At 43.0% G+C, this 12,094-nt stretch overlaps 1 pseudogene across 1 annotated transcript; it reads right to left on the bottom strand.

Annotated features, from left to right (window-relative positions):
* Positions 1–336: 336 nt before the first annotated feature.
* LOC311110295 lies at positions 337–11,381 on the bottom strand (annotated as a pseudogene). Its single transcript, XR_014615703.1, has 7 exons — positions 10,872–11,381; positions 10,478–10,608; positions 10,095–10,277; positions 5,904–6,068; positions 5,421–5,532; positions 570–1,451; positions 337–513 (listed from the first exon to the last, which is right to left on the bottom strand). The product of XR_014615703.1 is annotated as an uncharacterized misc_RNA (transcript).
* Between the last annotated feature and the right edge of the window lie 713 nt (positions 11,382–12,094).

Genomic DNA, 12,094 nt, shown 5'->3' with positions numbered 1-12,094 from the left:
AAAAATAACCAAGTCAGTCAGAACAGAGTCAATGTTGTATTTAATTTCAACAAAATGGTCATACCCTCACATAGTGAAGTACATTATTTTAAATGTACAGAACAACATGTGACAAGTAGAATAACTTTTCTCACTATGGTAACACTTTACCTTCTCTGTAAATCTGGCACCCGCACTTTGACAAAATTAACTTTAGAATACTTTGGAAAAGGTTCAGCATTGCATTACACCGCTTCACTACTTTATGTCAAGTAAACATGAATCAAGGCACTCATTTCCACATTATAAAACACCAGCATCAAACAACTGGACAAGGTTGTCACTTTTCATCAGTGAAGCATTTTTACAGACACCATCACACCAACCACATCATACAGCCAAAACAAACAGAATTAACTTCAAAGTAACTAGTATTACATTACATGTCACTATACATAGGCCGTGTGCATTTTCTGCTGGTGTATCCTGAGGTAGCTCCTCTCTGAGAACCTCTTCCCGCAGTGCGTACAGGCTCTTTCGTGTGGATCTTCAGGTGCATCTTCATCTGGTGCAAGAACCTCTTCTCACACTGGGGCAGCTCTAGGATTTCTCCCTTGTGTGGACTCTCTGGTGCCTCTTCAGGTTGGACGAGTGTGAAAAACTGGCCCTGCACAGGTGGCAGCCGAACGGCTTCTCCCCTGTGTGGACCCTCTGGTGCCTCTTTAGGCTGGACAAGTGTGAAAAACAGGCCCGGCACAGGTGGCAGCTGAACAATGTCTCCCCCGTGTGCATCCTCTGGTGGATCTCCACCTGTTTGGGGAAACTGAAGGTTTTCCCACAGAACGAACACGGGAAGCGCTTCTCTTTGCCACCGGATCTACTGATAGCATTACTACTACTGTCATTTGTCAATCGGCTTGTGTTGCCATTTAGTGTTGAGGCACTGGCATTGTCTGAGGTCTGGTTTAACATTAGGAGAGTGTGAGGAGGACGAAGGCCAGGGAGTGTCTGTGTTGTCGCAGGGTCCATGTTCCAGTTGATAGATCCTATAGAAGGCAGGCTGAAGGCAGCACCTGTTAGGGGGTTAACCTGAGGCACCATCAGTCTCTCTGAATCACAACTATAGGAGCAGGACGGAGCATCGCTAGCCAAGTCTGTGTCTGTTCTCAAACAGACACCTCCCCGTCCCCGCAGACCAAATCTAAGCCTTGCTCTGGTCCCAGCCAGTCTGTTGTCATTGAGACTAAGATCGGTTGTTGTTTTGTGTTCCACTGTCTGTTTCTGGTTGTGGTTAACAGTGTTGTTCCCCAGCCCAGAGTTGAGGATGCTGTCCCATCCACTGACCTCCACTATGTCGCCTCTGTTCCTGACCTGCTTGGTAATGCTGTCCCCTGGGCCCTCGGCTGCACCCATCTGGGTCTGGGAATCCAAGATGGCCACCCATTCTCCTCTGTTAGCCTCCAGCCAACCACCTGCAGGAAGAGGTTACAAGATAGACTTTACAAACATGGTTGAGAACTCTACATATTTGTATTTATAAGGGATCCCCATTAGCTGCTGCTCTTCCTGGGGTCCAAACACATTAAGGCACTTACATCACACATAAAACAAAAGCTAAAACGGTACGTCATATAACATTATTACACCACTACATATCTACAATACAAAATATATAATACCACCATACAACAAAATTACAATGTACGTGTGTGTAGAGTGCGTGTGCTAGTGTGTGCGTATGCGTGTCTGTACCTGTGTGTGTGTGTCTCGTCACAATCCATGTGTACGTGTGTATGTTATCGTGTGTGTGTATGCATGTGTTTGTGTTGCTTCACAGTCCCCACTGTTCCATAAGGTGGCTTTTTATCTGTTTTTTCAATCTGATTCTACTGCTTGCATTAGTTATCTGATGTGAAATAGAGTTCCAAGTAGTCATGGCTCTATGTAGTACTGTGCGCCTTCCATAGTCTGTTCTGGACTTGGGGATTGTGAAGAGACCTCTGGTGGCATGTTTTGTGGGGTATGCATGGGTGTCCGAGCTGTGTGCTAGTAGTTTAAACAGACAGCTCGGTGCATTCAGCATGTAAACTATTCTTACAAAAACAAGTATTGATGAAGTCAATCTTTCCTCCCCTTTGAGCCATGAGAGATTGACATGCATATTATTAATGTTAGATCTCAATGTACATTTAAGGGCCAGCCGTGCTGCCTTGTTCTGAGCCAATAGTCCAATTTTCCTAAGTCCCTATGTGGCACCTGACCACACAACTGAACAGTAGTCCAGTTGGGACAAAACTAAGGCCTGTAGGACCTGCCTTGTTGACAGTGTTAAAAAGGCAGAGTATCGCTTTATTATGGAGAGACTTCTCTGCATCTTAGCTACTGTTGTATCAATATGTTTTGACCATGACAGTTTACAATCTGGGGTTACTCCAAGCAGTTTAGTCACCTCAACTATCTAAATTTCCATATTATTTATTACAATATTTAATTAAGGTTTAGTGAATGATTTGTCCCAAATACAATGCTTTTAGTTTTTGAAATATTTAGGACTAACTTATTCCTTGCCACCCATTCTGAAACTAACTGCAGCTCTTTGTTAAGTGTTGCAGTCATTTCAGTCGATGTAGTAGTTGACGTGTATTGTGTTGAGTCATCCGCATACATAGACACACTGGCTTTACTCAAAGCGAGTGGCATGTCATTAGTAAATATTGAAAAAAGGGGCCTAGACAGCTGCTCTGTGGAATTCCTGATTCTACCTGGATTATGTTGGCGAGGCTTCCATTAAAGAACACCCTCTGTATTCTGTTAGACAGGTAACTCTTTATCCACAATATAGCAGGGGGTGTAAAGCCATAACGCGTTTTTTCCAGCAGCAGACTATGATCGATAATGTCAAAAGCCGCACTTTAGTCTAACAAGACAGCTCCAACAATATTTTTTATCATAATTTTCTCACAGCCAATCATCAGTCATTTGTGTAAGTTCTGTGCTTGTTGAATGTCCTTCCCTATAAGCGTGCTGAAAGTCTGTTGTCAATTTGTTTACTGTAAAATAGCAATTTTTTCCAAAAGTTTACTAAGGGTTGGTAACAGGCTTATTGGTGGTCTATTTGAGCAAGTAAAGGGGGCTTTACTATTCTTGGGTAGTGGAATTACTTTTGCTTCCCTCCAGTCCTGAGGGCAAACACTTTCTAGTAGGCTTAGATTGAAGATATGGCAAATAGGAGTGGCAATATCGTCCGCTATTATATTCAGTAATTTTCCATCCAAGTTGTCAGAACCCGGTGGCTTGTCATTGTTGATAGACAATTTTTTCAACTCATCCACACTCACTTTGCACAATTCAAAATTACAATGCTTGTCTTTCATTATTTGGTCAGTTATACTTGGATGTGTAGTGTCGGCTTTTGTTGCTGGCATGTCATGCCTAAGTTTGCTAATCTTGCCAATGAAAAAATTATTCAAGTAGTTGGCAATATCAGTGGGTTTTGTGATGAATGAGCCATCTGATTCAATGAATGATGGAGCTGAGTTTGCCTTTTTGCCCAACATTTTATTTAAGGTGCTCCAAAGCTTTTTACTATCATTCTTTATATTATTTATCTTTGTTTCATAGTATAGTTTATTTTTATTCAGTTTAGTCACATTTGCAGTACGTTTGACAATCGGCTGTGCAGCCAGACTTATTTGCCATTCCCTTTTGCCTCATCCCTCGAAACCATAACATTTTTCAGTTCCTCATCAATCCACGGGGATGTAACTGTTTTTACAGTCATTTTCTTAATGGGTGCATGCTTATTAGTAACTGGAATAAGCAATTTCATAAATGTGTCAAGTTCAGTGTCTGGTTGTTCCTCATTATACACCACAGACCAGCAAATATTCTTTACATCATCAACATAGGAATCACTACAAAACTTATTGCATGACCTCTTACACACTATATTAGGCCCAGTTTTTGGAACTTTGGTTTTCCTAGATTTGGCTACTATATTGTGATCACTACATCCGATAGATTTGGATACTGTTTTAAATGAAATTTCGGCAGCATTAGTAAAGATGTGATCAATACATGTTGATGATTTCATTCCTGTGCTGTTTGTAACTACCCTGGTAGGTTGACTGATAACCTGAACCAGGTTGCAGGCACTGGTTACAGTTTGAAGCTTTTTCTTGAGTGGGCAGCTTGATGAAAGCCAGTCAATATTGAAATCACCCAGAAAATATACCTCTGTAGATATCACATACATTATCAAGCATTTCACATATTATCAAGATGCTGACTGTTAGCACTTGGTGGTCTATAGCAGCTTCCCACAATAATGGGCTTTAGGTGAGGCAGATGAACCTGTAGCCATTTTACTTCAACAGTATTTAACATGAGATCCTCTCTAAGCTTTACAGGAATGTGGTTCTGAATAAAGACCGCAACACCGCCCCCATTGGCATTTCTGTATTTTCTGTAGATGTTATAGCCATGTATTGCTACCAATGTATCATCAAAGGTATCATCTGAGTTTCAGAGTCACAATATGAATGTCATCTGTCACTAGCAAGTTATTGATTTCATGAACCTTGTTTCTTAGGCTACATATGTTCATGTGGGTTATGTCTAGCACTTTTCTGGGATGCTTGATTGTTTTTATTGCTTTACTGGGAAGCTTATCAAAAGTAGACATGACAATGTTATTTATGTTTGAGCTGATAGTGCAGGGTGAGCTGCACACAGTGGACTTCCTACTAGGGCACACCGCCTCAGTGCTAACAGTATAACTCTGGTTCATAGGCTCATGATTGGTACATACAATAGATGTAGGATCAACAGAGGCATTCAGGGCAGTTAGAGGGACATAAATTAAGTTACTTACATTGTGTCTGCCAACACCCTTGGGACAATGTACATTTGCAGCAGCACTACGACAACTCAGCGACACAATGGTATGGATTATCTGAGCTGGGGTCATTGATACGTCATTGTCAACGCAGCCTTGAAATGCATATGGAGTTTTTTGAGTCAAGTTCATACATTATAATGTGTGTTTTTGTAAGTAAACACAAGTTATATATAGCCAGGAATAGAGCTAAGCACAGTCAAAATCCTAGAGGAAAACCTGGTTCAGTCTGCTTTCCAACAGACACTGGGAGACAAATTCACCTTTCAGCAGGACTTAGCCAGAAAGACTCACGGCTGCAATCGCTGCCAAAGGTCATTCTAACATGACCTTATGTGACTTAGATATTTCTGAATTTCATTTTCAAAAATGTCTCTAAACATGTTTTCACTTTGTCATTATGGGTTATTGTATGTAAATGGGTGAGGATTATTTTGTTATTTTTTAAAATAAATTTTGAATTCAGACTGTAACACAACAAAATGTGGAATAAGTCAAGGGGTTTTAATACTTTCTGAAGGCACTGTATGTATTTCTCCCTTACCTTGCTCCCCCATCTTTAGTCCACTCAGCAGATCAATGCTCTCTGGTCCATCTTCTATTGTCTCCTCTTTGACTAGCAGCAGATCAGGCTTCCCATCCTCCATGTCTACTGACTGTAAGAGATACAGAGTGAGAGGATGTTGGATCAAGAAAGCTGATTTGAGCACCCTGCTACGGAGCATCTTTTGATTGGGCAAAGAGGGATTGCTATGAGTACTATGCAAGCATGTTAGTTAATTTGATTACTTGACAGTCTTTAATAGTTCTATAATTCAAAGGCATGGTCAAGACCTGGGCCCGTATCCACAAAGCATCAAAGAGTAAGAGTGCTGATCTAGGATCAGGTCCCCACCTGTCTAAATAGTATTTTTCATTATGATCTAAAAAGCAAAACTGATCCAGATCAGCACTCCCGCTCTGAGAGGCTTTGTGGATACGGGCCCTGACCTAATACCATTCAGACAGTAGTTCACAGTGGGCTCACCTCAGTGAGACTGTGTGTGGTCCTGTGCTGCTCAGCTGGTTCCTCTGTGGGTTCAGGAGGAGGTGTAGTCTGGTTGTCCTCCATGACCATGGTCCCCTCAGGGCTCCCCAGACCCTCCTCACACCCCTCCTCCTTCACCAGCAGCACCTCTGGACCCTCCTCCTCCTGGAAGAGAGAGGTGATACAGATTACACAGACATACACTCCCTCAGGTACGTACGTACACACACAGATAATAAACACACTTTTAACATGGAGTGTTTACCCATCCACACTAGTTTGAGTCCTATACTGTAGTTACAGAATTACTTCATTGTTGATAAACCCATCATGGTGGACATAAATATGATGTGGGTAAAAACAAGTCAGCTATGATAAGTCAAAAGTCATCATCAGACAAACCTGACTAAACTATTTTGACGTGTACAGTAGGTGTTTGTTAGTGTGGGGGTATGTGTAGGTATATTTAGTAAGTGTATATTGGTTGTAAAGCGCCGTCAGGTGTATGGAGAATAGGGTGAGATCAGAAGTGATATATAATTAAGAGAGTCAATGAAAGTCTTAGAATGAAAAGTCCCATTTTGTGTTTATTAAACATAAACAAGTGTTAAATACACCATATGAAAACCACACATACATATGTATCTCTGCGTGCCTGGCAGACATCTCAGCTTGGATGTTGGCCCACCACCTCAAGCTCAATCTCGACAAGACGGAGCTGCCCATCTTCCCGGGGAAGGCCTGACCGCTCCAAGACCCCTCCATCACGGTTGACAACTCCATGGTGTCCCCCTCCCAGAGTGCAAAGAACCTTGGTGTGACCCTTGACAACACCGTCATTCTCTGCAAAAATCAAAGCAGTGACTCGCTCCTGCAGGTTCATGTTCTACAACATCCGTAGAGTACGACCCTTCCTCACACAGGAAGCGGCACAGGTCCTAATCAAGGCTCTTGTAGTCTCCCATCTAGACTACTGCAACTCTCTGTTGGCTGGGCTCCCTGTTTGTTCCATCAAACCCCTGCAACTTATCCAGAATGCCGCAGCCCGTCTGGTGTTCAACCTTCCCAAGTCCTTCCATGTCACCCCGCTCCTCGACACACTCCAATGGCTTCCAGTCGAAGCTCGCATCAACTACAAGACCATGATGGTTGCCTACGGAGCAGCAAGGGGAACTGCCCTTCCCTACCATCCGGCTATGCTCAAACCCTACACCCCAACCCGAGCACTCCGTTCTCCCACCTCTGGTCTCTTGGCTGCATCTGCTCAACCCAGTCAAAACTCTTCTCTGTCAAGGCACCCCAATGGTGGAACCAGCTTAACGCTGACGCTAGGACAGCAAAGTCCCTGGCCATCTTCCGAAAACGTCTGAGACCCTACCTCTAAAAATAGTATCTTAAATGAATCCACGCAACCCCCCCCTCCACACACCAAAAAATTATATAAATAAATTGTCTTCACCTACCAGCACTGACGTTAATGATAACTACTTTGAGGGGAAATGTACTTGCTACAACTATGTTGTGTGGTTATCTCACCCAGTTTAAGACGAATGCACTAATTGTAAGTCGCTCTGGATAAAAGTGAATGCAGAATTACTAAAATGTAAATATAAAATGTGATGTCTCAACTAAAAATCTGCATTAACTTGATAAACTGTATAAATTCTAATTAAAAGTGACTTGGGGAAAAAATTTAGTTGTTGAATGGAAGTAATGAAACAGGCATTTGTGAACATCATATAGCTACACAGTACAAACAATATGTAACAGACTTTAGGCTTATATACAGTGCATTCTGAAATGTTGTTACGTTACAGCCTTATTCTAAAATTTATATTTTATTATTTGAGATTCTTTAAATAGCCACCCTTTGCCTTGATGACAGCTTTGCACACTCTTGGCATTCTCTCAACCAGCTTCACCTGGAATGCTTTTCCAACAGTCTTGAAGGAGTTCCCACATATGCTGAGCACTTGATGGCTGCTTTTCCTTCACTCTGCGGTCCAACTCATCCCAAACCATCTCAATTGGGTTGAGTTCAGGGGATTGTGGAGGCCAGGTCATCTGATGCAGCACTCCATCACTCTCCTTCTTGGTCAAATGGCCCTTACACAGCCTGGAGGTGTGTTTTGGGTCATTGTCCTGTTCAAAAACAAATGATAGTCCCACTAAGCACAAACCAGATGGTATGGCATATCGCTGCAGAATGCTGTGGTAGCCATGCTGGTTAAGTGTGCCTTGAATTCTAAATAAATCACTGACAGTGTCACCAGCAAAGCACCCCCACACCTCCTCCTCCATGCTTCACAGTGGGAAGTACACATGCGGAGATCATCCGTTCATCTACTCTGCATCTCACAAAGACACAGCGGTTGGAACCAAAAATCTAAAATTTGGACCAAAGGACAGATTTCCACAGGTTTAATGTCCATTGCTAGTGTTTCTTGGCCTAAGCAGGTCTCTTCTTATTATTGGTGTCCTTTAGTAGTGGTTTATTTGCAGCAATTCGACCATGAAGGCCTGATTCATGCAGTCTCCTCTGAACAGTTGCAGTTGAGATGTGTCTGTTACTTGAACTCTGAAGCATTTATTTGGCCTGCAATCTGAGGTGCAGTTAACTCTAATGAACTTATCTCTGCAGCAGAGGTAACTCTGGGTCTTCCTTTCCTGTGGCGGTCCTCATGAGAGCCAGTTTCATCATAGCGTTTGATGGTTTTTGCGACTGCACTTGAAGAACTTTTAAAGTTCTTCACATTTTCCAGATTGAATGACCTTCATGTCTTAAAGTAATGATGGACTGTCGTTTCTCTTCGCTTATTTGAGCTGTTCTTACCATAATATGGACTTGGTCTTTTACCAAATAGGGCTATCTTCTGTATACCAGCCCTACCTTCTCACAACACAATTGATTGGCTCAAACGCATTAAGGAAAGAAATTCCACAAATTAACTTTCAACAAGGCACACCTGTTAATTGAAATGCATTCCAGGTGACTACCTCATGAAGCTGGTTGAGAGAATGCCAAGAGTGTGCAAAGCTGTCATCAAGGCAAAGGGTGGCTATTTGAAGAATCTCAAATATAAAATATATTTTGATTTGTTTAACACTTTTTGGGTTACTACATGATTCCATATGTGTTATTTCATAGTTTTCATGTCTTCACTATTATTCTACAATGTTTTCTGCTGACAACAATGAAAAGTAATCTTTGTCTTTAATGCAGGGTTAGATCTAAACGTCAGAAGCTATTGAGTGGAATGGTTACTTTCTATGTTATAGAGTGGAATGTTTTTTCTGCTGGTGTATCCTGAGGTAGCTACTCTCGGAGAACCTAAAACCGCAGTGCTTACAGGCAAACGGCCTCTCTCCCGTGTGGACCTTCAGGTGCATCTTCAGCAGGTTCTGGTAGGAGAACCTCTTCTCACACTACGGGCAGCTGTAGGATTTCTCCCGTATGTGGACCCTCTGATGGATCTCTACCTTCTGGGGGCAGCTGAAGCCTTTGTTACAGAACATGCAGAGGATCCATTTCCCTTTACTATTGCATTATGTTGCTCCCCCTCCCCGAGCCTTGGCCCTTTGAGTTCAATACCTGATCAGCAAAAAAGGACGTGGTCATGTGAATCGGAAGGCGCTATCAACGTGGACACTGGGTCGCAATCCCAGAGCGTGTATAAAGGGGAGTGGGTTGCAACATTTGGATTTGTCTCTAAGCTTTCCCTGTAATCTAAGAAATCTCTGCCTTGTGAGTGTCCTTCTCCTAAGTGAGTCTCGTCTACATTCCATGTCAGCGGAGCGTCATCCTCAACTTTCACAGTCGCTATCTACGACTATAACCTCCTCTTTCTTATCTAGGCACCCTTCAGAGTATACACTACTACTGTACTGGTTCCAGTCCCCTCTAGACAGATCAGTCTGTGCCTCTAAACCCAAGGGCATGTTGCCAGGGTCCATCTCTGTAGTGTAAGAACAAGACGGATCATCAACACCAGTGTCTAATGAACCATCCTCTGGCTCGGATGAAATATCGGTAAGACCTGAGCCGGGAGCAGGAGGACAGCCCAGTGGCCCCAGCCCCAGCCTCTCTGGGTCTGATCTGTGGTCAGATTCTGTTTGTAAGAGCCTGTGTGTTACAGTTAAAGTCTTGGTGTCGGTCTCTGACTTGAGGACCACATTCAGCGTTCAACTGACCTCCGTGATGCTACATCGGGACCTGGCCTGGGGCGCAGTGGTGGTGGTGAAGTCCTCGATGGCTACAGGGGGCACCACTCCAGGCGCTGCTCCAATCTGGATGTCTCTGCTGTGTCGTAGGTCCTCCTCTCTTTCAGACGTCTCCTGCTTGACTCCAAGACCTGCAGCCTCTGCATCTGCAGACTGACACAATAAGAGGGGAGGTTATTACAGGTACATGAGTAGCACTGGATAACAATGTAGTAGAGAAGACTCACAACCTGCCCTATGGCAGATAAATGAGGACGTACACGTAAGCAAGTGAATAGCTGAGGGGAGCCTTTCTGAAATAAACTGGTCACATTTGATGTACTGTAATTTTGATGTAATACTATTACACTAACCTCTATCACGATAACATGTTGGGTTGAGGTTCCACTCCCCTCATCAACAGTTATTGGTTGGTCATCTCTCCATGTATTGTGTTCTGCTGGCTTCACAAAGCTCCTGTGGCCTCCAGTGAGATTTCCTTCACCTGAGAGAGTGATTGGGGGAAAAGAGGTGGTTAGGTTAGGTACTGTGTTGTCAATGCTCATGTTTTCAAAGAGTAAATAATAGGAAATGCAGTAAATAAATTCTGGTTCGAATATGATATTGTCTTTCTGCAACTTAGCTAAGTAATGAGGGGAATTATTGCATACTATCCAAAAACTGACCAAGACCATAGGTTAACACATCTAAAGTCATATGTGCAGATGTGAACGGGGCGACAACAGCCTAGCCTTCTGCAAAATGTACCTCTTGCCATCCCTCTGTATCGGTCGAGGATCTTAACACTACTGGGACGACAGGCGAGGACGCGGTCTCGCGTTGTCCTCTCTGCGCGCTCCCGTGCCACCTTCAGTTCGAGTTGCTGTAGTTTCCTCTGCAATGCCCTGTTTTCTTTCTGGCTTTGAGTTATTTCCAAACGAAACACTGCGTAATCGTCATCTACGAGTTTACAGACCTCTGCCACGGCTGCATTCGCTAGCACCTCCATAATGGAGGCTATTTGAGTGTGAAAAACCATACAGTTAGCCATTGTTAGCAGCTAGCTAGCTAACGTTAGCGTTACCAAGATAACAGATATATCAACCAAGTCCTGTCTAAAACGCGAATTAAAGACTACCTGGGGCAAGTATGTGACGCTGTGTAGTTAAGAGTCATATTTTGAGTTCGTGTGTTAATCAACATCTAAATAACTAATAAAAACACTAACGTTGAAATTGTTCTTGGTCACTGTTCACGTCCGTTTACACTTCTACTTCCGTGGTTTTTAAATGGCGGTTGGCAACCAACTTTAGTGATGCATTACCGCCGCAACCTGGACTGGAGTGTGGACCAGCGACAGGGAAGGTCTAAAGTTGGAGCTCTACCCAATTAAACCCTGCCTTCTCCCTAAGGAAACGGAATATTTAATTATGTAGATCACCGTAAGGTTTTCTTAAATTCAATTAAACTCCTCAATACCATTATTCCTTAATCCTAATAACAAATGGTCTCTTTCCCTCCCATATCGCTGGCACTGAAATGGAATGTGTTCCACTGTCTCGATCTCCTGGCAGTGATTACAGTTGAATGTGTCCCAGTCTCAGCCTTCTCTCTAGGCCTGAGGACCTCCCTGCCCCCACCTTTTCCTGGATCTTATACAGGTGTCTTCCCTTTCCCTCGCTGTTCCACAACTCTTGCCATTTGTTTTTATCACTGTTCTTGTCATTTTTGTATCACTTCTTATTAACCCCCTGGCCTCTCCTTTACTGAAGAGAAAGGATCTTATTGGTTGGCATCATAGCTTAAAGAGTATGTGGTTAAATTAAAGGTCAACTGCCCCTTAGAACCAAATTATCTGATTTTAAACGGCCTATGTGGCATCGATATGACTCAGAAACATTCATTCTAGTGTCAAAATGTACTACAAAGTAGAAATGGGATCATGTTGGTCATAAAGTCACATAGTTGTATGGATCTGTGAAAAACATTTA

This window comes from Coregonus lavaretus, assembly GCF_964263955.1.
Source record: "Coregonus lavaretus genome assembly, contig: SUPER_35_unloc_3, whole genome shotgun sequence".
In the NCBI taxonomy this organism is placed as follows: Eukaryota; Metazoa; Chordata; class Actinopteri; order Salmoniformes; family Salmonidae; genus Coregonus; species Coregonus lavaretus.
Note: the sequence above shows the minus strand (reverse complement) of the source record. Positions and strands in the feature narration are given on the sequence as shown.